Source organism: Pristiophorus japonicus, chromosome 24, assembly GCF_044704955.1.
Source record: "Pristiophorus japonicus isolate sPriJap1 chromosome 24, sPriJap1.hap1, whole genome shotgun sequence".
Taxonomy (NCBI): domain Eukaryota; kingdom Metazoa; phylum Chordata; class Chondrichthyes; family Pristiophoridae; genus Pristiophorus; species Pristiophorus japonicus.
This window is the reverse complement of record NC_092000.1, coordinates 12973349-13001142: the sequence shown is the minus strand read 5'-3', so window position 1 is coordinate 13001142 and position 27794 is coordinate 12973349. Positions and strand designations below refer to the sequence as shown.

General features: G+C 51.6%; 1 long non-coding RNA gene across 2 annotated transcripts in view; it reads left to right on the top strand.

The window, feature by feature from the left end:
* LOC139237817 (uncharacterized) overlaps positions 1–26877 on the top strand; it is a 34819-nt gene extending 7942 nt beyond the window's left edge. The window contains exon 3 of one of the 2 annotated variants that reach the window (XR_011588524.1): positions 26827–26877. This is a non-coding gene — a long non-coding RNA (uncharacterized lncRNA). Of the gene's footprint in view, positions 1–5832; positions 6074–26826 lie in introns of those variants that run through there. The other variant, XR_011588523.1, reaches the window with a different exon arrangement.
* The last annotated feature ends 917 nt before the right edge of the window (positions 26878–27794 follow it).

Sequence of the window (27794 nt, the reverse complement as noted above, 5' to 3'; positions counted from 1 at the left end):
AAGCTCTGGAAGACCTTCCCTAAACCTCTTCTCCTCTCTACCTCTCTTTCCTCCTTTAAGATGCTCCTTAAAACCTACCTCTTTGACCAAGCTTTTGGTCATTGCAATGTATGCACCTGTGAGGATGCTCACAGGTTTAAGATTTGTAGAGTTGTTGAGTTGGGAGTGGCTTAGCCAGTCACGTGATGTTCACAAGACTCAATAAAACCCCAGCCAGTTGGGTTCGGGGGATCCACGATGAGGTATGCAGTTGTGAGCCTAGTGGATGAACTGGTAATGTGTAGCGTGATTGTTAAACCTTTTGCAATTAAAACCAACTAGTTCTTAATGGCAATGTGTTGCTCCGAATTCTTAAGCAAAGAACCCATGAAGCAAATACAGTACACCCACCTACCAGGGAATTCAGAAGAATGAGAGGGGATCTCATAGAAACGTTTAAAATTCTGACAGGATTGGACAGGTTAGATGCAGGAAGAATGTTCCCAATGTTGGGGAAGTCCAGAACCAGGGGTCACAGTCTAAGGATAAGGGGTAAGCCATTTAGGACCGAGATGAGGAGAAACTTCTTCACCCAGAGAGTGGTGAACCTGTGGAATTCTCTACCACAGAAAGTTGTTGAGGCCAATTCACTAAATATATTCAAAAAAGAGTTAGATGTAGTCCTTACTACTAGGGGGAATCAAGGGGTATGGCGAGAAAGCAGGAATGGGGTACTGAAGTTGCATGTTCAGCCATGAACTCATTGAATGGCGGTGCAGGCTCGAAGGGCCGAATGGCCGACTCCTGCACCTATTTTTCTATGTTTCTATGAACTACTGTTTATCACATCCGCCTCGCTACCTTACAGACGCTCCTTAAAGTTGACCTCTTTGACCAAGCTTTTGCGCAGCTGTCCTAATATGTCATGTAGCTCGGTGTCACATTTTGTCTGATAACTCTCCAGTGAAGCGCCCTGGGACATTTAACTAGGTTAAAAGCGCGGTAGAAAGTTCTGCGCCAAGTTATTAGCTCAGCCTGTGTGTGGACCGGCTCATGTTATTCCTGGTTTGAAAGGAACCTTGTCTTCTCAAGAGTCTTTGCATGCCTGAATGCCGGTTTGTATGATCGATGGAGGTCTGCGCTGAAATTAGCTTCCTCTTCCCCCCCGTAATTAGATTAGATTGCTGGATTGGGTGGGTGCACCATCTGGAACCTCATCACTCTCTCGCTCTCTGCACACACGCAGCAAATTCCATTATCTCCCTGATTTCGGAGCCAAACAATTGCCCACTGACAGATGTGCCACAGAGGCTTCCTGATGCAATCGGGTTACCCAGGCACAGCAGCCGGGCTTTGTGCAGCTCACCAACGTAGCCTCCCGGTACTGCCGAAACACACCTTGCTCGCTCCCTCACTCCCCCGGCATTTTGTCCTCCTTCCAGCAGTTCGCTTCCTTCCACCCCTCTCACCCGTTCCTTATAATCATTCCGTCGCAAAACTCCGCCACTTCCAATTCTGCAACGTCGCCCATCTCCACCCTTGCCTCAGCTCTTCAACTGCTGAAACCTTCACCCATGCCTTTGAGACCTCCAAACTCAACAACAACAACAACCTGTATTTATATAGCACCTTTAACATAGTAAAACGTCCCCCAAGGCGCTTCACATCAGACAAAAAATGTGACACCAAGCCCCATGAGAAATTAGCGCAGGTGACCAAAAGCTTGGTCAAAGAGGTAGGTTTTAAGGAGTCTCTTGAAGGAGGAAAGAGAGGTTTAGGCAGGGAGTTTCAGAGCTTAGGGCCCAGGCAACAGAAGACATGGCCAACAATGGTTGAGCGATTATAATCAGGGATTCTCAAGAGGGCAGAGTTAGAGGAGCGCAGACATCTCGAAGGGTTGTGGGGCTGGAGAAGATTACAGAGATAGGGAGGGGCGAGGGATATGTAAATAAGGATGAGAATTTTGAAATCGAGGCGTTGCTTAAGCGGGAGCCAATGTGGGTCAGCGAGCACAGGGGTGATGGGTGAGCGGGACTCGGTGCGAGTTAGGACACGGGGCAGCCGAGTTTTGGGTCACCTCAGGTTAGAACTCGGCTATACCAATGCTCTCCTCCAAAACTCTGCTCCCCAACTCCTAATCCATACCAAGTCTTGCTCACCAATCGCCCATGTGCTCGCTGATCCAAGTTGGCTCCACGGTGCACCAACCCATCGAATTTAAAATTGTCATCTTTGTGTTCAAATCCCTCACCCCTCCCTATCTCTGCAATCTCCTTCAGCCCTCCAAGAACTCTGCGTTCTTCTAACTCTGGCCTCTTGTGCAAGCTCACTCCCTTGGCCACACCATTAGCAGCCGTGGCATCAGCTGTCGGCCCCAAACTCTGGAATCCCCACCTCTCTATCTCTCTCCTCTTCTTTAAAACACACTTTCAAATCTACCTCTTTGGCCAAGCTTTTGTTCAGCCGTCCTAATATCTCTCCTTTGGCTCGGGGGTCAGTTTCTGTGCGATTAAACTTCTGTGAAGTGCTTTGGCCTGTTTGTTTACATAAATGCTAGTTGTTGTCCTAAATTTAGCCTAGCCATCTGATATATTGGGCTGAAGTTTCGGACCCCCAGTAGAACGGTGCACCTTGGAGAGGCCCGCCTAATTTGAAGAATTGAAACAGCACCAAATACTTGCCTTGCGATTCTCCGATATCTGTAGTCCCGTTTGCAGCTCGGCGTGGAGGGCGGAGCAAAGGTGTTGTGAGCAAGCACTGTGTATATACATGTACATACATACAGGTACAACGTCCGAAATCCGCCAACCTCGGGACTGAGACCATGCTGGTTTTCGGATTTTTCCAGATTTCGGACAAGAAAACCAATGCGTCCGAAATACGGCAACCTCGGGGACAGTGACCGTGCCGGTTTGTGGGTTTTTGCTGGATTTCGGACCTCGCTGTCAGTGCTCTTTGCCGCCCGCCAATCCACCGATCCTTACCGCCTGCCGATTCTCGCCATCCACGGGCCCCCGGTGCTGTGTTTTTTTACCGGTTTCCTTGTCTCCCGTCACCCGATGTCGCCATCTTGGCCACCTCAAAAATGTCCGTTTTTCGGACAACTGGATTCGAGACGTTGTACCTGTGTATATATATATATGTATGTATTTATATTTAGCTGTATATTTATATATATACACTTGATAGTAGAAGGCTGGTAGTAATTTAATTGAGCGAACCTAATGACATTATAAATAACTTGCAAAGCTGGAGTGTTTTATGGCCATTATCAGAGCTTTGACATTGAGTTACATCGCTGAACTTACTGACTGCAATTTGTTCATCTCCAAACTAGTTACTCTCAGCCTCTGTTTTGTTTGTTTCAAATTGCTTTTGATATTTTTTTGAAATTTGAAGTTTTCTGACATTCTCTGTCGCTGCTGTAAAAGCTCAGAAGAGTCTGGTGTTTATTTTGTTTTTCAGGTAACAGGCAAACAGACAATTTGCGCACAGCAGCATTCCGTGGTGAATAAGATGAATAAATAGGTAATCTGTTTTTGCAGGTGTTGGGTAAGGGATAAACGTTGGACATCATCATCATCATCGGCAGTCCCTCGGAATCGAGGAAGACTTGCTTCCACTCCCAAAGTGAGTTCTCTGATGGCTGAGAGCCACAGACCCTGTCACAGGTGGGACAGACATTCGTCGGGGGAAGGGGGAGGGCGGGGCTGGTTTGCCGCGCGCTCCTTCCGCTGCCTGCGCTCGACCTCTTCACGCTCTCGGCGTTGAGACTCGAAGAGCTCACCGCCCTCCCGGATGTACTTTCTCCACCTCGGGTGGTCTTCGGCCAGGGTCTCCCAGGTGCCAGTGGTGATGTCGCACTTTACCAGGGAGGCTTTGAGGGTGTCCTTGTAACACTTCCGCTGCCCACCTTTGGCTCGTTTATCATGAAGGAGCTCCGCATAAAGCATTTCTTTCGGGAGTCTCGTGTCTGGCATGCGAACCATGAGGCCTGCCCAGCTGAAGCTGATCGAGTGTGGTCAGTGCTTCAACACTGGGGATGTTGGCCTGGTCGAGGACGCTAATGTTGGTGCGTCTGTCCTCCCAGGGGATTTGCAGGATCTTGCGGAGACATCTTTGGTGATATATCTCCAGCGACTTCAGGTGCCTTCTATACATCGTCCACGCCTCAGATCCATACAGGAGGGCGGGTATTACTACAAATCTGTAGACCATGAGTTTGGTGGTAGATTTAAGGACCTGGTCTTCAAACACTCTATTCCTCAGGGCGGAGAACTCGTCTGCTCTTTTTCAAAGATGCATTTAAGACAAAGCTGGATAAACACATGAGCATTACCAGGAGAGGGTGCAGAGAAGATTTGCAGAGAAGATTTACAAGGATGATCCAAAAATGTGAGGATATACACATCAGGAAAGGATGAACAGGCTGGGTCCATCTTCACTTGAAAAAAGAAGGCTGAGAGAGGTCTTTAAAATTACGAAAGGTTTTGATAGAGTGGATACAGAAAGAGTGTTTCCACATCTGGGGAAGAGCAAAGCTAGAGGCCATCAATATAAGATAGTCACCAAGAAATCCAATCGGGAATTCAGAAGAAACTACTTTACCCAGAGAGCGGTGAGAATGTGGAACTCGCTGCCACAGGGAGTGGTTGAAGCGAATAGTATCGATGCATTTAAGGGGAGGCTGGACAAGTATATGAGGGAGAAGGGAATAGAGGGTTATGCTGATAGATTTAGATGAGGAAAGACGGGAGGAGGCTTGAGTGGAGCATAAACACCGGCATGGACTTGTTGGGCCGAATGGCCTGTTTCTGTGCCGTATATCCTGTATAACCTCTATAACGCTCTTTCTTCCTTTGAGACACTCCTTAAAATCACTCTTTGACCAAGCCTGTCCTAATATCGCTTTCTGTGGCTCAGTGTCAACTTTTGTCTGAAAATGCTCCTGTGAAACATCTTGGGATGCGTTACTACATTAAAGGCGCTATACAAACGCAAGTTGTTGTTGTTTAATCGCTTCAATTGCCGACTATATTCTTTTAAAGGGATCGTATCCCCCCAGTGTCCTGGCCAATATTTATCCCTCAACCAACTAAAACAGATTATCTGACTATTATCACACTGCTGTTTGTGGGCAAAATAGGCTTCCGCATTTCTTACATTACAAAGGAATCTCCCAAACCAGCGACCTCTACCCGCTAGAAGGACAAGGGCAGCAGGCGCTTGGGAACACCACCACCTCCACGTTCCCCTCCAAGTCACACACACCATCCTGACTTGGAAGTATATCGCCAATCCTTCATCGTGGCTGGGTCAAAATCCTGGAACTCCCTCCCTACCAGCACTGTGGGAGCACCTTCATCACACGGGACTGAAGCGGTTCATGAAGACGGCTCACCACCACCACCACAGTGTTAGCTGTGGCTCAGTGGATAGCACTCTCACCAGTGAATCTGTGCTCCAGGGACTTGAGCACAAAAAAAATCTCGGCTGACACTCCAGTGCAGTGCTGAGGGAGTGCTGCACTGTCAGAAGTGCAGTCTTTCAGATGAGACGTTAAAGCTAGTCTGCCCCGTCTGCCCTCTCAAGTGGATGTAAAAGATCCCACGGCACTATTTCGAAGAAGAGCAGGGGAATTATCCTTGGTGTCCTGGCCAATATTTACCCCTCTGGCCATGACCACATTGCCGTGTGTGGGAGCTTGCTGTGCACAAATTGTCTGCCACATTTCCCACATTGCAACAGTGACTCCCCTCCAAAAGTACTTCGTTGACCATAAAGCACTTTGAGACGTCCGGTGGTCATGAAAGGCGCTATATAAATCCAAGTCTTTCTTTCTTTCTTCTCAAGGGGCAAATGGGATGGGCAATAAATGCTGGCCTTGCCAGCACTGCCCACACCCCAGGACCGAACAACAGAAAACTGAGGCGAAGATTTGCAGAGGTTTGCGGCCCTGTGTTACTAGTAGGACACTGAGTCTTGATTTCAACAGGACAAGAATGAAGGACAATTGTGTAACACCATGACTAACCATATAATTCCACATTAATAACTTCATAATTACATTTTAATTCTGAGGCGTAGGAGCATTGTCAGAAAAATGAAATGTTCTTCATACGTTTGATATTTCCCATTGCAATATTGTCATATTTCCTGCATCACTAAACCCCCCAAATCTCATTTGAAGTTATGGCTTTTTATACTTCACCATGTATGGTACATTTTTTGAAACAATTAGCAGCACCTTTTTAATATGAGGATTTTAATTGTGCAATACGGCAGGGAAAAGAATTCAATGTTTAATTAAAAATTCTAACCTTTAAACATTAATCGAGTGCTCCACATTTGCCGGTGAATGAAAAGGTCATTTTATGGCTCCATTTTGAAATTATTTTTATTTTCAAGCAGATTGGATTAAGGGCATAATTTCAGGTGCAAACTCTTCAGGTCCCTCCTGCACCTAATTTGCATTTCAATAGTTCCGCTCACTGCAGCCGCCGTGCGGGAAATGTTAGTGTGTGTAATCTAACGTTATTTGGCAATTTGCAGTGTCGGTTTGCCTCCTCTGGTCACTTGCTCAACTCCGAGTCAGAAGGTGGTCGGTTCAAACCGCACTCCCAAGCTCGTGGCCTAGGCTGATGGAGCAATGCCATATTGATGGAGTCATCATCATCATAGACAGCCCCTCGGAATCGAAAGACTTGGGGGTAGTGTGCTATTGTGGATTGAGAACTGGTTGTCAGACAGGAAGCAAAGAGTAGGAGTAAATGGGTACTTTTCAGAATGGCAGGCAGTGACTAGTGGGGTACCGCAAGGTTCTGTGCTGGGGCCCCAGCTGTTTACACTGTACATTAATGATTTAGATGAGGGGATTAAATGTAGTATCTCCAAATTTGCGGACGACACTAAGTTGGGTGGCAGTGTGAGCTGCGAGGAGGATGCTATGAGACTGCAGAGTGACTTGAATAGGTTAGGTGAGTGGGCAAATGCATGGCAGATGAAGTATAATGTGGATAAAGGTGAGGTTATCCACTTTGGTGGTAAAAACAGAGAGACAGACTATTATCTGAATGGTGACAGATTAGGAAAAGGGGAGGTGCAACGAGACCTGGGTGTCAAGGTACATCAGTCATTGAAGGTTGGCATGCAGGTACAGCAGGCAGTTAAGAAAGCAAATGGTCTTGATAGCAAGGGGATTTGAGTACAGAGGCAGGGAGGTGTTGCTACAGTTGTACAGGGCCTTGGTGAGGCCACACCTGGAGTATTGTGTACAGTTTTGGTCTCCTAACTTGAGGAAGGACATTCTTGCTATTGAGGGAGTGCAGCGAAGGTTCACCAGACTGATTCCCGGGATGGCGGGACTGACATATCAAGAAAGACTGGATCAACTGGGCTTGTATTCACTGGAGTTCAGACGAATGAGAGGGGATCTCATAGAAACGTTTAAAATTCTGACGGGTTTAGACAGGGTAGATGCAGGAAGAATGTTCCCAATGTTGGGGAAGTCCAGAACCAGGGGTCACAGCCTAAGGATAAGGGGTAAGCCATTTAGGACCGAGATGAGGAGAAACTTCTTCACCCAGAAAGTGGTGAACCTGTGGAATTCTCTACCACAGAAAGTTGTTGAGGCCAATTCACTAAATATATTCAAGAAGGAGTTAGATGTAGTCCTTACTACTAGGGGGATCAAGGGGTATGGCGAGAAAGCAGGAATGGGGTACTGAAGTTGCATGTTCAGCCATGAACTCATTGAATGGTGGTGCAGGCTCGAAGAGCCAAATGGCCTACTCCTGCACCTAGTTTCTATGTTTCTAGGTTTCCACTCTAAAAATGAGTCCTTAGGTGGCTGAACAGTCCAATACGAGAACCACAGTCCCTGTTACAGGTGGCACAGATAGTCGTTGAGGGAAAGGGTGGGTGGGACTGGTTTGCCGCACGCTCTTTCCGCTGCCTGCGCTTGGTTTCTGCACGCTCTCGGCGATGAGACTCGAGGTGCTCAGCGCCCTCCCGGATGCACTTCCTCCATCTAGGGCGGACTGGTCTTTGGCCAGGGATTCCCAGGTGTCGGTGGGGAGGCTTTGAGGGTGTCCTTGAAACGTTTCCTCTGCCCACCTTTGGCTCGTTTGCCATGAAGGAATTCCGAGTAGAGCGCTTGCTTTGGGAGTCTCGTGTCTGGCCTGCCCAGCGGAGCTGATCGAGTGTGGTCAGTGCTTCAATGCTGGGGATGTTGGCCTGGTTGAGGACGCTAACGTTGATGCGTCTGTCCTCCCAGGGGATTTGCAGGATGTTGCGGAGTTGGTGGTATTTCTCCAGCAACTTGAGGTGTCTACTGTACATGGTCCATGTCTCTGAGCCATACAGGAGAGCAGGTATTACTACAGCCCTGTAGACCATGAGCTTGGTGGTAGATTTGAGGGCCTGGTCTTCGAACACTCTCTTCCTCAGGTGGTCGAAGGCTGCGTTGGTGCACTGGAGGCAATGTTGAATCTCGTCGTCAATATCTGCCCTTGATGGAGTGCTGTATTGATTGTTGGAGGTGCTGGGGCTGAAATTGCCCCTTGGTAAGAGTCTCATTAGCGCCTCCGGGGGGGGCGCTAACGGGGCGGAAGTGACTTTTCACCAGGAGGGGAGCGGGATCTACTGGCGCCTGGGAGTTAGCGGAGGCGCTATCACGGCAGCGCCGCACCACACGGATAGCGCCCCAGGCCACCGTGCAACCGGCGATACCAGCGCTGCACACCGACCTCCTTACCGCCCCGCAGAGCGGGGGGGGGGGGGGGGGAGGGGGAATTTCCCCCGTGGCCCGCCGGGGCGGAACTTAAAGGGGAGGTCACCAGCGCGCCGCTCCGTCCAGCTTTTGCCGGCTCTCGGGGTCCGCTGACTCGCTTCCTGGCGTGGTTGCGGGCCGACGTTTGTGGGGAGGGTGGGAGGGGGGGGGGGAATGAGGGGGAGCTGCCCAGTCGCGCGTCGCCCTAGTGGGCCAGTGGGGGTCCAACAGAGGCCTTACTTGCCGAATGCGCAGTGGCCTTCCCCTTTAAGCCGACGGGGAGGGGGGGGGAGGGGGGGGGTGGGGGCGTCGAAGCGCGTCAGCGCCGCTCGGAGCATCCGCGTCCCACTGCAGTCCGCACCCCAGGACCTGCCTCTAAAGGAAGTGGAGCGCGAGAGATTGAGGTCCACTTCCTTTGAGGGGTGCTGAGCCCAATTCAGCAGTGGGCGTGGGCGGGGGGGCTTCTGCGCTGGGCTAGCCTCCCCCAATCAGGGCGCCGGGCAATTCTCACCCCCCCCCCCCCCCCCCCTTGCTGTGGTTTGGACTCAGTGTTGAAAACTCCGCCCGTTCCAGTTCATAGAATGATACAGCGCCGAAGGAGGCCATTCGGACCATCGTGCCCGTGCCAGCTCTCTGAAAGAGCTATCCCCAATTAGTCGCACTCCTCTCCCTTGCCCTTTCCCCAGAACCCTGCAAACGCTTCCCTTTCAAGTCTTTATCCGATTCCCTTTCGAAAGCTACGACTGAGTCTGCCCTTTCAGGTAGCGCATTCCGGATCCTTCCAACTCGCTGCGTGACCCCCCCCTCCCCACATTCCCTTCGGTTCTTTTCCCAACTCCCCAACGCAAAGCTTACTGAAATAAACAATCACGATATGTTGTTGGATTGGAGCAAAAGAGAAAATTGAATGGGAGTGGTGAAACATTTAAAACTACCTCAGGGTATGGCAAGTCTGCAATAACAAGGTCTGAATGTTGTACCAAGTTCTGGTCTCCGACCATTGATTCAATTCTATTCCCCTGGAACCTCTAAATAGATCTTGTATATTATTCTATCAGTAAACTGCCAGTGTGTTTTTTTTTATACACTGAGAACCTTATCTCTACCCAGGAGATGAGCACTCAACTGCCGACATTAATTTTTTATACCTCCAAACTTCCTGGCTAGTCACTGAGTGCCCGATGTACTATTGATTTCCGTGCTCGGTTTCTGCCCTTAATGGACTGAAGGGCCGAGCCAGTCTCCGAGCAAAGAGCTCGTTTCCAGCCTTTTATACATAACCGATGAAACCCATCCTCCCGGACGAGATTTAATACTGATGGACCTTGCGGAAATATATTTCCTTCCCCCCTGCCCCCACCACCTCCGATCGAATCGGCTTACAATCCGTCCCGTTAACCATGCAGTCAGTTCCTGGAAACTATTATCATCAACGCTTCTCGTTAATGGAAGGGCTGTTACCAGAGGCTTGAGACTTGCGGTAGGATTACATCGCATAAATTAAAAATGGCAAGACTTGCATTTGTATAGCGCCTTTCACGACCGGCGGACGTTCAAAGCGCCTTACGGCCAATGAAGTGCTTTTGGAGTGGGGTCACTGTTGTAATGTGGGAAACGCGGCAGCTAATTTGCGCACAGCAAGCTCCCACAAACAGCAATGTGATAATGACCAGATAATCTGTTTTTTTGTTATGTTGATTGAGGGATAAATATTGGCCCAGGACACCAGGGAGAACTCCCCTGCTCTTCTTCGAAATAGTGGTCTGGGATCTTTTATGTCCACCTGAGAGGGCAGATGGGGCCTCGGTTTAACGTCTCACTTGTGGGACTTGAACCCACAACCTTCTGACTCAGCAGGCGAGTGTACCACCCATTGAGCCACAGCTGACAATTAACAACATCTTGTATTTATATAGCGCCTTTAACGTAGTGAAATGTCCCAAGGCGCCTCACAGGAGACAAACAAATTTGACACCGAGCCGCATAAGTAGAAATTAGCGCAGGTGACCAAAAGCTTGGTCAAAGAGGGAGGTTTTAAGGAGCATCTTGAAGGAGGAAAAAGAGGTGGAGAGGTTTAGGGAGGGAGTTCCAGAGCTTGGGGCCCAGGCAACAGAAGGCACGGCCACCAATGGTTGAGCGATTATAATCAGGGATGCTCAAGAGGGCAGAATTAGAGGAGCGCAGACATCTCGGTGGGGTGTGGGGCTGGAGAATTCTCTCCCTAAACCTCTGCGCCTCCATCTCCTTTAAAATGCTCCTTAAAACCTACCTCTGGTCACACGTTTGTTCATCCTGTCCCAATGTATCCTTGCATGGCTCGGTGCCAAATTTGGTTTGATAACGCTCCTGTGAAGCACCCCGGGATGTTTTGCTACGTTAAAGGTGCTATATCAATGCAATTTGTTGTTTTCTTGTTGATAAGGAATGGGAACCCAGGCTGCTTCTTCTGAGTGAACAGAGAAAGCAAACGTGTATCTCCTTAACTAATGAGATTGAAGGATTGAGAGAAAGAGAGAAAGAAAGAAAGGACAGAAAGAAAGTAGAAAAAGGTAGATAGACAGATAGAGGGATAGACGGATAGAGAGAGAGCAAGAGAGCGATTTATAGATAGAGAGCGAGAGAGCAATAGATAGATAGAGAGTGAGAGAGCGATTTATAGATAGAGAGCGAGAGAGCAATAGATAGATAGAGAGTGAGAGAGCGATAGAGAGTGAGAGAGCGACAGATAGGTAGAGAGCGAGAGAGCGATAGGTAGAGAGAGAGCGAGAGAGTGATAGATAGATAGAGAGTGAGAGAGCGATAGAGAGTGAGAGAGCGATAGATAGAGAGTGAGGGAGCGATAGATAGAGAGCGATAGAGCGAGCGATCGATAGATAGATAGATAGATAGATAGATAGATCGATCGATAGAATGAGAGAGCGAGAGAGCGAGAAAGCAAGAGCGAGATAGATAGAGAGATAGATACAGGATTTCAAAACAGACAGACAGATAGGTAGAGATAAATAGACAGATAGTCAAATAATAAGAACTTTGTATGGCACCTTTCACAACCTTGGGTCATCCAGATGTGATTTACAGCCAATGAAGGACATTTTAGTAGTGTAGTCACAAGTGCAGTCACTGTTGTAACATAGGGAATGTATATAAGTGGTTGAACACAGGAACAGGAGGAGGCCATTGAACCCCTCGAGCTTGTTCCACCATTCAATGCGATCATGGCTGATCTAAATACATTCTTCCAACGTGGGGCTCGAACCCACAACACTAAAATTAAGAGTCTCATGTTGTCCCGGCTGAGCTCGATTACAGAGATAGGGAGGGGCCAGGCCCTGGAGGGATTTGAAAACAAGGATGAGAATTTTGAAATCGAGGCCTTGCTTAACCGGGAGCCAATGTAGGTCGGTGAGCACAGGGGGGTGATGGGTGAGCGCGACTTGGTGCGAGTTAGGACAAGGGCAGCAGAGTTTTGGATGAGCTCAAGTTTACATAGAGTAGAACATGGGAGGCTGGCCAGGTCAAGTGTAGAGGTAACAAAGGCCTGGATGAGGGTTTCAGTAGCAGGTGAGTTGAGGTAGGGACAGAGATGGGCGATGTTACAGAGGTGAAAATAGGCAGTGTTAGTTATGTCTTAATCATTCCACCTTTTAGGTTTATACCCTGCTTAGTGTCCTCCTGTCTCCATTGGAAAATGTTTGGAGATGTTCTACTATATGAGGGGTGCTGTTGAGATGAACGTTTTGTTACAGGCACGGACCAAGATGATCAAGCACTCCGCAGGGTATGATAGCTCCATGCTTCTGTACCACAAGGAAAGGTTGAATGGTGCAGAGATAAGGTAAATATTCCCAAGATTTAATTTATTACCTTTGTCAATCAGAATGGGGGAGAAGGGGGGGGAGAAGGGGGGAGGGGGAGAGAAGGGGGGAGGGGGGAGAAGGAGATAAAGGAGAGAAGGGGGAGAAAGGAGATGTGGGGAAGGAGATGGGGGGAGGAGATTGGGGGGGAAGGAGATTTGGGGGGGAAGGAGATTGGGGGGGGGAAGGAGAAGGGGGAGGAAGGCTGAATGGGCCGGGCCCAGGACTTCGGGTCGGTTCGGGTCGGGGGGAGGGAGGGAGAGGGAGGTCGGGTCGGGGGGAGGGAGGTCAGATTGGATCCAGTCCGGGGACGGGGGGGGGGGGGGGGGGGGGGAGCGGGAGTCGGGTCGGTGTCGGGTCCGGTCCGGAGGCGGGGGCGGGGGTGGGGGGAGCGGGAGTCGGGTCGAGTCCGGAGGGGGGGGGAAGCGGGAGTCAGGTCGGTGTCAGGTCCGGTCCGGGGAGGGGGCGGGGGGGGAGCAGGAGTCGGGTCGGTGTCTGGTCCAGTCCGGGGGTGGGGGCGGGGGGGGAGCAGGAGTCGGGTCGGTGTCGGGTCCGGTCCGGAGGCGGGGGCGGGGGTGGGGGGAGCGGGAGTCGGGTCGAGTCCGGAGGGGGGGGAAGCGGGAGTCAGGTCGGTGTCAGGTCCGGTCCGGGGAGGGGGCGGGGGGGGAGCAGGAGTCGGGTCGGTGTCTGGTCCGGTCCGGGGAGGGGGCGGGGGGGGAGCAGGAGTCGGGTCGGTGTCTGGTCCGGTCCGGGGGCGGGGGGGGGGGTGGGGAAGCGGGAGTCGGGTCGGTGTCAGGTCCGGTCCGGGGGCGGGGGGGGGGGTGGGGAAGCGGGAGTCGGGTCGGTGTCAGGTCCGGTCCGGGGGCGGGGGGGGGGGTGAGGAAGCGGGAGTTGGGTCGGTGTCAGGTCCGGTCCGGGGGCGGGGGGGGGGGTGGGGAAGCGGGAGTCGGGTCGGTGTCTGGTCCGGTCCAGGGGCGGGGGGGGGGGGGGGTGGGGAAGCGGGAGTCGGGTCGGTGTCGGGTCCGGTCCGGAGGCGGGAAGCGGGAGTCGAGTCGGGTCGGGTGAAGCAGAAGTTGGCCGTGGGAGGAGCCTTATTCACGCAGCCCCAGTGAGGCCATTGGGCCAGGGCTAGGGGCTGCGTGCTTCGGCCCCTCCCACACAGTTCGGAGCCTGGAGCTACTGCACATGCGCGCCCACTGTAGTGTGCATGTGCAGAGGTCCCGGCACTGTTTTCAGCGCAGGGACCTGGCTCCGCCCCCTACAGCTCCTGCTGCGCCGCGCCGAGGGCCAGAGGACCTGCAGGGAGGTGGAGAATCTGGAGGTTTTTTTTCGGCGCACTTTGTGGCGCGAAAAACGGGCGTCCAGCTCGGGACTGCGCCGTTCTAGGCGCGGCTCGAAACTTGGGCCCTTAGAAATTGCAATTCTCGGCATTTAGTTTGCTCCAGTTCTAGTTGGTTAGAACAGTTTCAGTTTTGGAACAGATTTTATTTTTCAAAAGGGGGCGTGTCCGGCCACTTACGCCCGTTTTGAAAGTTTAGGTTGTGAAAACATACTCCAAACTAACTTAGAATGGAGTAAGTGTAGATTTTTGTACGCTCAGAAAAACCTTGCCTACACTTAGAAAATCAGGCGTAGGTTACAAATCAGGCGTTGGGAATTGGGGGGGGGGGGCGGGTTTAAAGGAAAGTTTACAAACATTAAACACTTCAGTTTTACAAATAAAGAGCCATCATCAATAATAAATGATAAATACATCAATAGATCAACCAAAAAAAATTAATAAAAAATTAAAAAAATAAAAAAATCAATAAATAAAACATTTTCTACTTACTGACTGCAGCACCGGGAGTCCTCCAACAGCGAGCTGGGACGGTCCCCCTCCCCCCCCCCCCCCCCGTGTGTCTCACTCTCTGTCTGTCAGTGTCTGTGTTTCTGACAGCGAGGGGAGGGAGCGGGAGGGGGGGTGGAGGTGGGTGAGAGAGAGGGGGGGCAGCGGGAGAGAGAGGGGAGGGGGAGATGGGAGGGAGGGAGGGAGGGGGAGAGGGCAGGAGGGAGGGGAGAAAGAAAAGGGAGGCTGAACGGGCCCGGCCCGGCCGGGCCCAAGACTTCGGGCGGGGTCCGCCCCAGCACCGGATTTACAGGTAGGTGGCCGGGGGTCGGGTCGGGTCCGGGGTCCGGCGGGGGGGGGGGGGGGGGGGAAGCGCGAGTCAAGTCGGGTCCGGGGTCCGGGGAGGGGAGCGGGAGTCGAGTCGGGTCGGGTCCGGGGCAGTGGGGGGGGGGGGAGGTAAGCGGGGATCGGGTCCGCGGTGGGGAAGTCGGGTCCGGTCGGGAGGAAGCAGGAGCCGGGCGTGAGAGGCAGCCTTATCCACGCAGCCCCAGTGAGCTCATTCGGCCAGGGCTAGGGGCTGCGTGCTTCGGGCCCCTCCCACACAGGTTTGGGCGCCTGGAGCTACTGCACATGCGCGCCCACTGTACCGCGCATGTGCAGAGGTCCCGGCACTGTTTTCAGCGCAGGGACCTGGCTCCACCCCCCACAGCTCGTGCTGCGCCACGCCCAGCTCCAGAGGACCTGCAGGGAGCCGGAGAATTGGTAAGTATTTTTTAGGCGCACTTTGTGGCGTGAAAAACGGGCGTCCAGGTCGGGGCTGTGCTGTTGTGGGCGCGGCCCGAAACTTGGGCCCTAAATGTGGGAAACGCGGCAGCCAAATTTGCGCACAGCAAGCTCCCACAAGCAGCAATGGGATGATGACCAGAGAACCTGTTTTGGTGATATTCACAGAGGGATAAATATTGGCCAGGATTCGGAGGTGAGTGTGCTACCCACTGAGGCACAGCTGACAATCGAATAGTCGGGTAGATCATTAGGTGTCGCCTTTGCATCAGAAGGTTCTGGGTTCAGGTCCCTCTGCAGAGACTTTTTTTATTCGTTCCTGGGATGTGGGCGTCGCTGGCAAGGCCAGCATTTATTGGCCATCCCTAATTGCCCCTTGAGAAGGTGGTGGTGAGCCGCCTTCTTGAACCGCTGCAGTCCCGTGTGGTGAAGTTGCTCCCACAGTGCTGTTAGTAGAGGGAGTTCCAGGATTGTGACCCAGCGACGATGAAGGAACGGCCGATATATTTCCAAGTCAGGATGGTGTGTGACTGGGAGGGGAACGTGGAGGTGGTGGTGTTCCCATGCGCCTGCTGCCCTTGTCCTTCCAGGGGGTAGAGGTCGTGGGTTTGGGAGGTGCTGCCGAAGAAGCCTTGGCGAGTTGCTGCAGTGCATCTTGTAGATGGTGCACACTGCAGCCAGGGGGCGCCGGTGGTGGGGGGAATTAATGTTGAAGGTGGTGGATGGGGTGCCAATCAAGCCGGCTGCTTTGTCCTGGCAAGTGGAGAGTATTCCATCACATTCCTTGAGCACATAATCCAGACTGACGCTCCCAGTGCAGTGCTGAGGGAGCGCCGCACTGTCAGAAGTGCTGCCTTTCAGACGAGACGTTAAACCGAGGCCCCGCCTGCTCTCTCAGGTGGATGTAAAAAAATCCTGTGACATGATTCGAAGAAGAGCAGGGGAATAATCCCTGGTATCCTGGCCAATATTCATCCCTCAACCAAAGTCACCAAAACACGTATCTCATTACTATTGGTGCCACCTTGCAAATTGACGGCTGCCTTTCCTACATTAAGGCAGTGATTGGACCTTGGAACATCTTGAGGTCGTGAAAGGTGCTATATAAATGCAAGTTCTTTCCAGATTGTACACTGTCGGAAAAGCAGCCTTAGTGGGCTGGATAACCTTTTCTCTTTCTACGCTTTTCCAAATGCATATCAGTTAATCCAGCAATGGATGTGGTTACAATGACTTGGAGCCTTGCCCAAGAGGCAATAACTCTAATCTATTCCTGTCAAACAGCCGTTTTTCCATTAGAATACACAGGGATTGACTCAGTACTTTCTAAATCCGAATTGCCCATTAACTGGAGCAGCCTGTGTGCCCATCAGCTAACCTCTTGATTAGATTCAGAGAATCACAGCGTCAGGACAGTAGATTAAAAGTGGATGCTGAATCTCGGGAGTGGAGGGGGGGTTCACAGCCAAGACCCAGTGACAGAGAGCGCGCAGCTGAAAACGGTCCCAGTAATTTAATGTAGATTGCCGCGCTCATCTGGCCAAAGAAAAAGTGAGAAGGATTGTTTAGTGCGGGAAAAATGGAAGTGAAAAACGGACTTGAATTTATATAGCGCCTTTCACGACCACCGGGCGTCTCAAAGCACTTCACAGCCAATGACGTCAATGGAGTGTAGTCACTCTTGGAAATGCGGCAGCCAATTTGTGCACAGCAAGCTCCCACAAACAGCAATGCGATAATGACCCAGATATTCTGTTTGTTTGTTCTGTTGATTGAGGGATAAATATTGGCCCCGGGACACCGGGGAGAACTCCACCTGCTCTGAGAAACATAGAAACATAGAAAATAAGTGCAGGGGTAGGCCATTCAGCCCTTCGAGCCTGCACCGCCATTCAATAAGATCATGGCTGATCATTCCTTCAGTACCCTTTCCTGCTTTCTCTCCATACCCCTTGATCCCCTTAACCTAACTCCCTCTTGAATATATCCAATGAACTGGCATCAACAACTCTCTGCGGCAGGGAATTCCACAGGTTAACAACTCTCTGAGTGAAGAAGTTTCTCCTCATCTCAGTCCTAAATGGCCTATCCCATATCCTAAGACTATGTCCCCTGGTTCTGGACTGCCCCAACATCGAGAACATTCTTCCCACATCTAACCTGTCAAGTCCCGTCAGAATCTTACACGTTTCTATGAGATCCCCTCTCATCCTTCTAAACTTCAATGTTGATCCAGTTTCTCCTCATATGACAGCCCAGCCATTCCTGGAATCAGTCTGGTGAACCTTCGCTGCACTCCCTCAATAGCAAGAACGTCCTTCCTCAGACTAGGAGACGAAAACTGAACACAATATTCCAGGTGAGGCCTCACTAAGGCCTGTACAACTGCAGTAAGACCTCCCTGCTCCTATACTCAAATCCCCCAGCTATGAAGGCCAACATACCATTTGCCTTCTTTACTGCCTGCTGTACCTGCGTGCCCACTTTCAGTGACTGATGAACCATGACACTCAGGTCTCGTTGCACATCCCCTTTTCCTAATCTGCCGCCATTCAGATAATATTCTGCCTTCGTGTTTTTGCCCCCAAAATGGATAACCTCACATTTATCCACATTATACTGCATCTGCCATGTATTTGCCTACTCACCTAATCTGTCCAAGTCACCCTGCAGCCTCTTTCAGTTCCTCATTCTCACTAGACCCACTGTCCCCTCGTACATTTGGAAGGTTATTTGTATCTTCCTTTGTGAAGACAGAACCGAAGTATTGGTTCAATTGCTCTGCCATTTCTTTGTTCCCCATTATAAATTCACCTGAATTCTTCTCCAAAACAGTGCCACGGGATCTTTTACGGCCACCTGAGAGGGCAGACGGGGCCTCGGTTTAACGCCTCATCTGACAGACGGCACCTCCAACAGTGCGGCACTCCCTCAGCACGGCACTGGGAGCGTCAGTATAGATTTTTGTGCTCGAGCCTGACTTAGAGGCGAGGGTGCTGCTCACTGAGCCACAGCACAGCACAGTAGGGGAGGTGCTTCAGAAAATTCGGACTAACTGGCAAGTTAATAGCGACAAGTCGAGGGGGATCTTCGTTTCAAACTTGTGAGCGCTCGAGAGAATTATTTACAAAATTAACATTTCAAAATCATTGAATCATCGGAAACATACTGTCGTTTATCACCAAGGTAAAGACTGTGGAGGCTGGGAATCTGATATTACTGCAGAACATGCTGGACGGCTCAGCAGCAAGTGTGGAGCGAGAGAAACAGAGTTAACTTTGCTTCATCGACCAGAAGCATTAACTTGGTTTCTCTCTCTCCACGGACGCTGCCTGGCCTGCTCAGTATTTCCCAGCATTTGCTGACTTTAATGATGATGTTGCTTGCAACGGTGCCACTTAAGACTGATTCCACTCTCCTGCTCATGGCCCCGTATCCTTCAATATCCTTTGTTTCCCTGTTGAAGAGAATCTACATCAACAGTGGTTTGTGGCGAAGAATTAAGGTGCCAACCACGCTGTGTGTGTGTGTGTGTGTGAAGGAATCGCTCCTAACTTGACTTGAGCACATAATCTAGGCTGACACTCCCAGTGCAGTGCTGAGGGAGTGCTGCACTGTCAGAGGTGCCGCCTTTCGGATGAGACGTTAAACCGAGGCCCCGTCTGCTCTCTCAGGTGGACGTAAAAGATCCCGTGGCACTATTGTGAAGAAGAGCAGGGGAGTTATCCCTGGTGTCCTGCCCGATACTTATCCTTCCATGAACATCAATTAAACAGATTATCTGAGTCATTATCTCGTAGCTGTTTGTGGGAGCTTGCTGTGCGCAAATAGGCTGCTGTGTTTCCGAGACTATTTCGGAGAAGGGCAAGGGAGTGATCCCCGGTGTCGTGGCTGATATTTAACCCTCAATCAGCATCACCAAGAAAACAGATTTTCTCAAAAGATAAAAGATCCCAATGGCACTATTTCGAAGAAGAGCAGGGAGAGTTCTCCCCGGTGTCCTGGGGCCAATATTTAGCCCTCAATCAACATTAATAAAAAACGGATTATCTGGTTGTTATCACATTGCTGTTTGTGGGATCTTGCTGTGCGCAAATTGGCTGCCGCATTTCCCACATTACAACAGTGACTACACTCCAAAAAGTACTTAATTGGCTGTAAAGCGCTTTGCGACGTCCGGTGGTCGTGAAAGGAGCTATATAAATGCAAGTCTTTCTTTTGCAAGTTTATTGTGCAATATCGGATCAGCCTTCTGTTATACATCTCTCCCAAGGGAGGCCTATAACGGGAGGCCGAGCCGATCCCACCCAAAGGAATTACCCCCGCGCCCCCCAAGGCCTTGAGTGCATAGGATAGGCTGAAACCTTGGTGCAGTAATGGAGGAGTGCTGCACTGTGGGAGGTGTTGTCTTTCAGGTGAGGCATCGAACCGAGGCCGATTGTTTCGGCGGGCATAAAGGATCCGGTGGAGTTACCGGACGAGAAAGGGAGATGTCTTCGGCAACGTTCCACCCTCAACGGACACCACACAAATAAATAAAGTCATTCATTTCATTGCTGTTTATGGGATGTTGCTGGGGCAAAATTCCTACCTCCATAACAATCACTCCAAAAAACAGTAGATGCCTTGAGGCAATTCAAAGGCGCCTGATAAGATACTATATCAATGGGAGTATTTCTTGGCATTCTATATCGGTCTGATGACCCTACACTGCCTTTGCTGAAAAGTACAAAGGGTATTTAATAGTTGGCTCTCATGAAGTTAAGCGTTACCCAGCGCTTTGATATTGCTCTTTAAACTCATCCTGGCCCAGTGCAAAATGTATAAAGAACGTAAGAGATAGGAGCAGGAGTAAGCCACACGGCCCCTCGAGCCCTGCCCCGCCATTCAATAAGATCATGGCTGATCATCGACCTGAACTCCACTTTCCCGCCCCATCTCCATATCCCTCAATTCCTCTAAAGTCCAAGGGGCTGAGATTCAGCTCCCCAACAAGGCCCGTTACCGCCTGTTTGTGGCGGCCATGCGGCAGAGTCGAGCGGCCGCCGATTTCTGGTCAAATGGCCGCCGTGAGCTAAATTCAGCTCGGGGGGCGGGGGGGGGGGGGGTTTCTGGCAGCCCCCACTTCTGCCCTGCTGCTGCCGAGCGTCCGTGCGTGCGCCATCAGTGCGCGCACTGCCAGGAGCCCCCCCCCCCACCTCCCGCGGAATTTAGCGAGCGAAATCTTATCGCCGCTGATTATTGTCTCTGTCGGTGCACCTTGACTGCTCTCTCTCTCTCTGCCCTGGCTGCGCGGCGGCCATTAAAGGCGAGGGCGCGCACTGCCGCGGCCGCCATTTTATTATTTATTTTGCCGGCCGACTTCCATGGTCGGCCGGGCTGTCGTGCCCCCGGGGTTCGGCCGGGCCGCCAACAGACAGCCCTCGCCCCACCCCCCCCCCCCCCCCCGCTCTTGGGTACCGGGCCGCTGGTCCGGCCGAAACCCTCGCTGGTGGCCCAGTGTGCGATCGCAGCCGACGGCCGAATCTCTCCCCTTTAACGGAGGCGCGAGACGCGGCGACGCAGACGCGCAACGACATCACCGCCGCCCTGCCACTGAGTGACAGCGGTGGAGAATCCATCCCGCCTCCACCTCCGCCCCTCACCGACACTTACCGCCTCCACCTCCGCCCCTCACCGACACTTACCGCCTCCACCTCCGCCCCTCACCGACACTTACCGCCTCCACCTCCGCCCCTCACCGACACTTACCGCCTCCACCTCCGCCCCTCACCGACACTTACCGCCTCCACCTCCGCCCCTCACCGACACTTACCGCCTCCACCTCCGCCCCTCACCGACACTTACCGCCTCCACCTCCGCCCCTCACCGACACTTACCGCCTCCACCTCCACCCCTCACCGACACTTACCGCCTCCCTCACCGACACTTACCGCCTCCACCTCCGCCCCTCACCGACACTTACCGCCTCCACCTCCACCCCTCACCGACACTTACCGCCTCCCTCACCGACACTTACCGCCTCCACCTCCGCCCCTCACCGACACTTACCGCCTCCACCTCCGCCCCTCACCGACACTTACCGCCTCCACCTCCACCCCTCACCGACACTTACCGCCTCCCTCACCGACACTTACCGCCTCCACCTCCACCCCTCACCGACACTTACCGCCTCCCTCACCGACACTTACCGCCTCCACCTCCACCCCTCACCGACACTTACCGCCTCCCTCACCGACACTTACCGCCTCCACCTCCACCCCTCACCGACACTTACCGCCTCCCTCACCGACACTTACCGCCTCCACCTCCGCCCCTCACCGACACTTACCGCCTCCACCTCCGCCCCTCACCGACACTTACCGCCTCCACCTCCGCCCCTCACCAACACTTACCGCCTCCACCTCCGCCCCTCACCAACACTTACCGCCTCCACCTCCACCCCTCACCAACACTTACCGCCTCCACCCCTCACCGACACTTACCGCCTCCACCTCCGCCCCTCACCGACACTTACCGCCTCCACCTCCGCCCCTCACCAACACTTACCGCCTCCACCTCCGCCCCTCACCAACACTTACCGCCTCCACCTCCACCCCTCACCAACACTTACCGCCTCCACCTCCACCCTTCACCGACACTTACCGCCTCCACCTCCGCCCCTCACCGACACTTACCGCCTCCACCTCCGCCCCTCACCGACACTTACCGCCTCCACCTCCGCCCCTCACCGACACTTACCGCCTCCACCTCCGCCCCTCACCGACACTTACCGCCTCCACCTCCGCCCCTCACCGACACTTACCGCCTCCACCTCCGCCCCTCACCGACACTTACCGCCTCCACCTCCACCCTTCACCGACACTTACCGCCTCACTTCCGCCCCCCCCCCCCCCCACACTTCCTGGCTGATTGAAAAAAAGACAAAGAGCTGAAGCTCGCGAAAGAAGGGTGAAAAAAACGTCAAAAATGGTTTTCCGGCCGGGCTGAATTTCGGGCCCCCCCCAAAAAAAATCTATCGATCTCAGCCTTGAATATATTCAGAGACTCAGCATCCACAGCCTTCTGGGGTAGAGAATTCCAAAGATTCACAACCCTCTGAGTGAAGAAATTTCTCCTCATCTCAGTCCAAATTGGCCGGCCCCTTAGCCTGAGACTGTGCGGCCTAGTTCTAGGCTCTCGAGCCAGGGGAAACAAGAGAGAGGTAACACAGAGAATCGCAAAGATTAATGATCAGTAAGTGATTGGAATCCATTGGCCTCAATCGATCACAAAATCTAGATCCCTGCGGTGTGTCGCGAGCCTCGACAAAGGATGCAAATCAGCTGAAAGGATTTTCAGAAAATCTCAAGTAATTTGCTTGGGTAGTTAAGCAGCAGACAGCAGAACGCTCGTGTTTTTGTAGCTAGCAAGAAATATGTTCCCGGTTCGAAAATATCTGGGTAACAAAAAGTGTTTTTTTTTAATATTACTGACGGGTGCAACACAATGGAATGGGGGCTATTTCAGTAACAGGAGAGGAGAGTTTTCAGATAGTCCATCTACTGATCTAAGCTGTCTGCAAAACTGCCCTTTCCAAACCAATCTTCCCCGAGATTAAAGCAGCAAGTAATGGGCATCGTGATTCTTCCTCTCATCCTGTCTGCTGTACCCAGTAGTTTTGTCAAACTGTTGTTTGTAGATAGTCCTGATTGCCTGCCGTGATTCCCGGTCAAACATGTAATTTATTTTTATATTGCGTTCTTTTACTTCATGTATAGACTTGCAAGTGAAAAAAGAGTGAAATCATATGAACACAACAAATAGGAGCAGGAGTAGGCCATACGGCCCCTCGAGCCTGCTCCGCCATTTAATACGATCATGGCTGATCTGATCATGGACTCAGGTCCACTTCCCCGCCCGCTCCCCATAACCCCTTATTCCCTTATCGGTTAAGAAACTGTCTATCTCTGTCTTAAATTTATTCAATGTCCCAGCTTCCACAGCTCTCTGAGGTAGTGAATTCCACAGATTTACAACCCTCTGAGAGAAGAAATTCCTCCTCATCTCAGTTTTAAATGAGCGGCCCCTTATTCTAAGATTATGCCCCCTAGTTCTTGTCTTCTCCATCAGTGGAAACATCCTCTCTGCATCCACCTTGCCAAGCCCCCTCATAATCTTATACGTTTCGATAAGATCACCTCTCATTCTTCTGAATTCCAATGTGTATAGGCCCGACCTCCTCAACCTTTCCTCATAAGTCAACCCCCTCGTCGGTTCAGAGTCAGCGGGAGCATTGCGGAGTTGACACTCGGGACTGACTTGTTCTCTTTGACCTCGTTTACAAATCCCTCCGCTCCACCCCTGCACCCCCCCACTGACCCTACATCCGCTCTTCGAAGTCTGGACATGTGTGCGCCCCACCCCTCCACTCTATTAGCAGTGGCAGAACCTTCAAGGCCTCGCACTCTGTAACTCTCCCAAAAACTGCTCTACCTCACGTCTCCTGACCCCAACAGCCTTCTCAACTTACCTCTGTGAGCTCATCCTCACTCATCATCTCAATCAGTGTCAGCCGTGGCTCAGTGGGCAGCACCCTTGCCTCTGAGTCGAGAAGGTTGTGGGTTCAAGTCCCACTCCAGGAACTTGAGCACATAAATCTAGGCTGACACTCCCAGTGCAGTGCTGAGGGAGCACTGCACTGTCGGAGGTGCCATCTTTCAGATGAGACTTTAAACCGAGGCCCTGTCTGTTCTCTCAGGTGGACATAAAAGATCCCATGGCACTATTTCAAGGAAGAGCAGGGGAGTTATCCCCAGTGTCCTGGCCAATATTTATCCCTCAATCAACATCACAAACAGATTATCTGGTAATTATCACATTGCTGTGTGTGGGAGCTTACTGTGCGCAAATTGGCCGCCGCGTTTCCCACATTACAACAGTGACTACATTCCAAAGGTACTTCATTGGCTGTCAACCAATTTGAAATGACCGGTGGTTGTGAAAGGTGCTATATAAATGCAAGTCTTTCTTTTCTTTTTTTTCTCTTTTCCTAATTTCTCTTTGGGGCCCAAATTCACTCCCCCTTCTCCCTCTTGTCAAACGCTTTGGAGGCGACTGCTACGTTGAAGGCTCTATACAAAATACAAATGTATGAGTTGCACTGCATCAGCCAATGAGCTGGAGGCGGGGTGGAACTTTTGGTAGGACTCACAGGACACAGTATACCTTGCAGCAAACAAAGTATATTTGCTCAGCAAACAGAGTCTAGTTAAACAGCTCACTGCAGCAAACAGTCTACAGGATCTATTTTTTTTTTTGAAGTCCCCACCAACCAGAAGACAACAGAATTCATGACTAAAACTGCAGCAGCTTCTCTTGATAAAAGTAGGGCGATTTCTCCATCACAGTTTTGGAGCGTAGTCACTTTTGTAATGGAGGACACGCGGCAACCAATTTGTGCACAGCAAGCTCCCGCAAACAGCAATGTGATAATGACTAGATAGAAACAAAGCCATTTACTGCGCAGAAGGAGGCTATTTTGGTCCATCGTGTCCGCGCCGGCCGACCACATCCTGCATGGCCCTCGGTCAGCAGCCCTGAAGGTTACATATAAACCTATGAACAATGAACAATGGCGGACAGGTAAAGAGCACCCAGCCCAACCAGTCCGCCCCACACAACTGCGACACCCCTTACACTGAAACATTCTACACTCCACCCCAACCGGAGCCATGTGATCTCCTGGGAGAGGTAAAAACCAGATAAAAATCCAGGCCAATTTAGGGGAAAGAAATCTGAGAAAATTCCTCTCTGACCCATCCAGGCGATGGAAACTAGTCCAAGCGATCACCCTGGCCATATTCGATTCCCTGCAGTACTTACCATCAATCAGCTGTTCTGTTGGGATGTTGGTAACTATTGGCCAGGATAGCGGGAGAACTCCCCTGCTCTTCTTCAATCAGTGTCTAGGGACATCGATTGCAACGTGCTTTGGGAAGTCCTGAGATTGTGAAAGACACGATAATACATGCAAGTCTTTATTTTTTGCCGGCAAATTTACCAACCGTGACACCGAGGCAGTTAATGTTGCTCCTCTTAATTCTCCTCCCTTCCTTTCTGTGCATCTGCACGCAAAGCCAATCTGAGAGATACCGGAGTAGCTACTTGGCCAATGACATTTCTAGCGTTAGAAATGCCCAGCCAAGGCACTGTGGGTGTGATCCTAATCATTGACTTTTTCCTCCCTTCTCTGATCCTTTAATACTCCCCTGTAATTCATCATCATCATAGGCGGTCCCTCGAACAAGGATGACTTGCTTCCACACCAAAAAGGATGAGTTTGCAGATGTTTCAATGAAGGACCCAATGTTCCAGTCCTGAACTCCAATCAAAAGGGTGGAAGATGCCTGTGCGTGGATTTTTTTAACGTGGGGTGACTGTTGCACACCAGCCACCACACGGGCTTGACAGAGCTAGGTCTTGGTCCAGTGGCAAGGATTAACCAGGATGACTGGAGACCAGCTCTGCTGCACGGACCTAGTGAGCGCACATATCGCACAGTGTGGGCTGGGCCCGTGCTGCCCCTAGGCCCTCGCCTCTTCTGGGCTCCATACTCCCATTTGCCGCACCTCCGCCATGATCTCTCGCCGCTCCTCTGCCCCAATCTCTCCACTGTAATTGTACCTACAGTGACTACTAACAACAACGTGTATTTATATAGCATTAGGCAGTCCCTCAGGGTCAAGGATGACCTGCTTCCACACTCAAAAAATGAGTTCTCAGGTGTTTCCACGAGGGACCCGATGTTCCAGGTTCTGAACTTCATTCTGAAGGGTGGAAGATGCCCGTGCGTGAATTCATTTACAATGGGTTGGCCGCTGCACACCAGCCATCACACGGGCTTGGCAGAGCAAGTTCTTGGTACAATGGCGATGGGATCCAAGACAACTGGCGACCAGGCTCCGCTGCACGGGCCTAGTACACACATATACTCCTACTGTCCCTGGGATTCAGAATTTATATAGCACCTTTAACGTAGTGAAATGTCCCAAGGCGTTTCACAGGACTAATATGAGACAAAAAATTTGACACCGAAACACATAAGGATAAATTATGGCAGATGACCAAAAGCTTGGCCAAAGAGGTAGGTTTTAAAAAGGAGGAAAGAGAGGCAGAGAGGTTTAGGGAGGGAGTTCCAGAGCTTGGGGCCCAGGCAACTGAAGGCACGGCCGCCGATGGTTGAGCGATTATAATCAGGGATGGTCAAGAATTAGAGGAGCGCAGATATCTCAGGGGGCTTGTGGGGCTGGAGTGGATTACAGAGAGAGGGAGGGGCGAGGCCATAGAGGGATTTGAAAACAAGGATGAGAATTTTGAAATCGAGGCGTTGCTTAACCGGGAGCCAATGTAGGTCAGCGAGCACAGGGGGCGATGGGTGAGCGGGACTCGGTGCGAGTTAGGGCACGGGGCAACCGAGTTTTGGATCACCTCTCGTTTACTTCCAAAGTGCTTCATTGGCTGTAAAGCGCTTTGGATTGTCCTGAGGTTGAGAAAGGCGCGATAGAAATGAAAGCCATTCTTTGATCCAGCTCTTCAATTTCCATTCATTTTATTTTTTTTGCTGCCAACAGCTTACCATCCAAGGACAAGACCTGTCCATGGTGAGGAAGGGTGGCACTGTGGACGAAATAGGCTCTGCCCATCCAGCAACGCAATGCAACTGCGACATGACAATGCTAATGCACAACGCCACATTCGCCCGGAAATCGGCGCGGTCCCGGCCTGCGAGACCATCAGCAGGCCGGGGCCGTTAGAGGGAGCAGCGTACGGCGACATACCACTGCAGGGAGCAGCGCGTGCTGCTGCAGGAGGGCGACGGCTGACTGCAGTGCGGGGCAGGTACAGCAGGAGCGGCGAGGTCGGGGCGAAGGAGCGGCGAGAGACTGTTGAGGGATGTGACCGGGGCCCGGGAGAGGCGAGAGTTCGGGGCGCAGAAGAGGCGAGGGCCCAGGGGGCAGCACGGGCCCAGCCCACACTGTGCGATATGTGCGCACACCAGGCCCGTGCAGCAGAGCTGGTCTCCAGTCGTCCTGGTTAACCCTTGCCACTGGACCAAGACCTAGCTCTGTCGAGCCCGTGTGGTGGCTGGTGTGCAACGGCCACCCCACGTTAAAAAAAATCCACGCACAGGCATCTTCTGGAATATTAGCTCCTTCATTGAAACTCCTGTGAACTCATCCCTTTTTGGCGTGGAAGCAAGTCCCCCTCGATACGAGGGACCGCCTATGATGATGATGATGCTACGGCAGGACAAGACGGGCGTGGGGAGGCGGGGGTGGGTGATTGGCAGAGGTCTACCCAGAACCAACAACTCCAGGCACCAAACGGTTAATGGAATGGTGCAGAAATGCACTGTTAGCTACTTGAGAGTAAATGAAACTTGGGAAAAAAAACTCTGGCTCACTGGCAGCCATTCGCAATCAATACTTCCTTCAGTGTGAAATAGATAAAAGGCATGATACTGCAGTCAGGTCTATTCCAGAGACAAAGGGCTGAAATTGTGTTTTTAAAAAATCAATGGAGAGTGTTAACGTTCAAT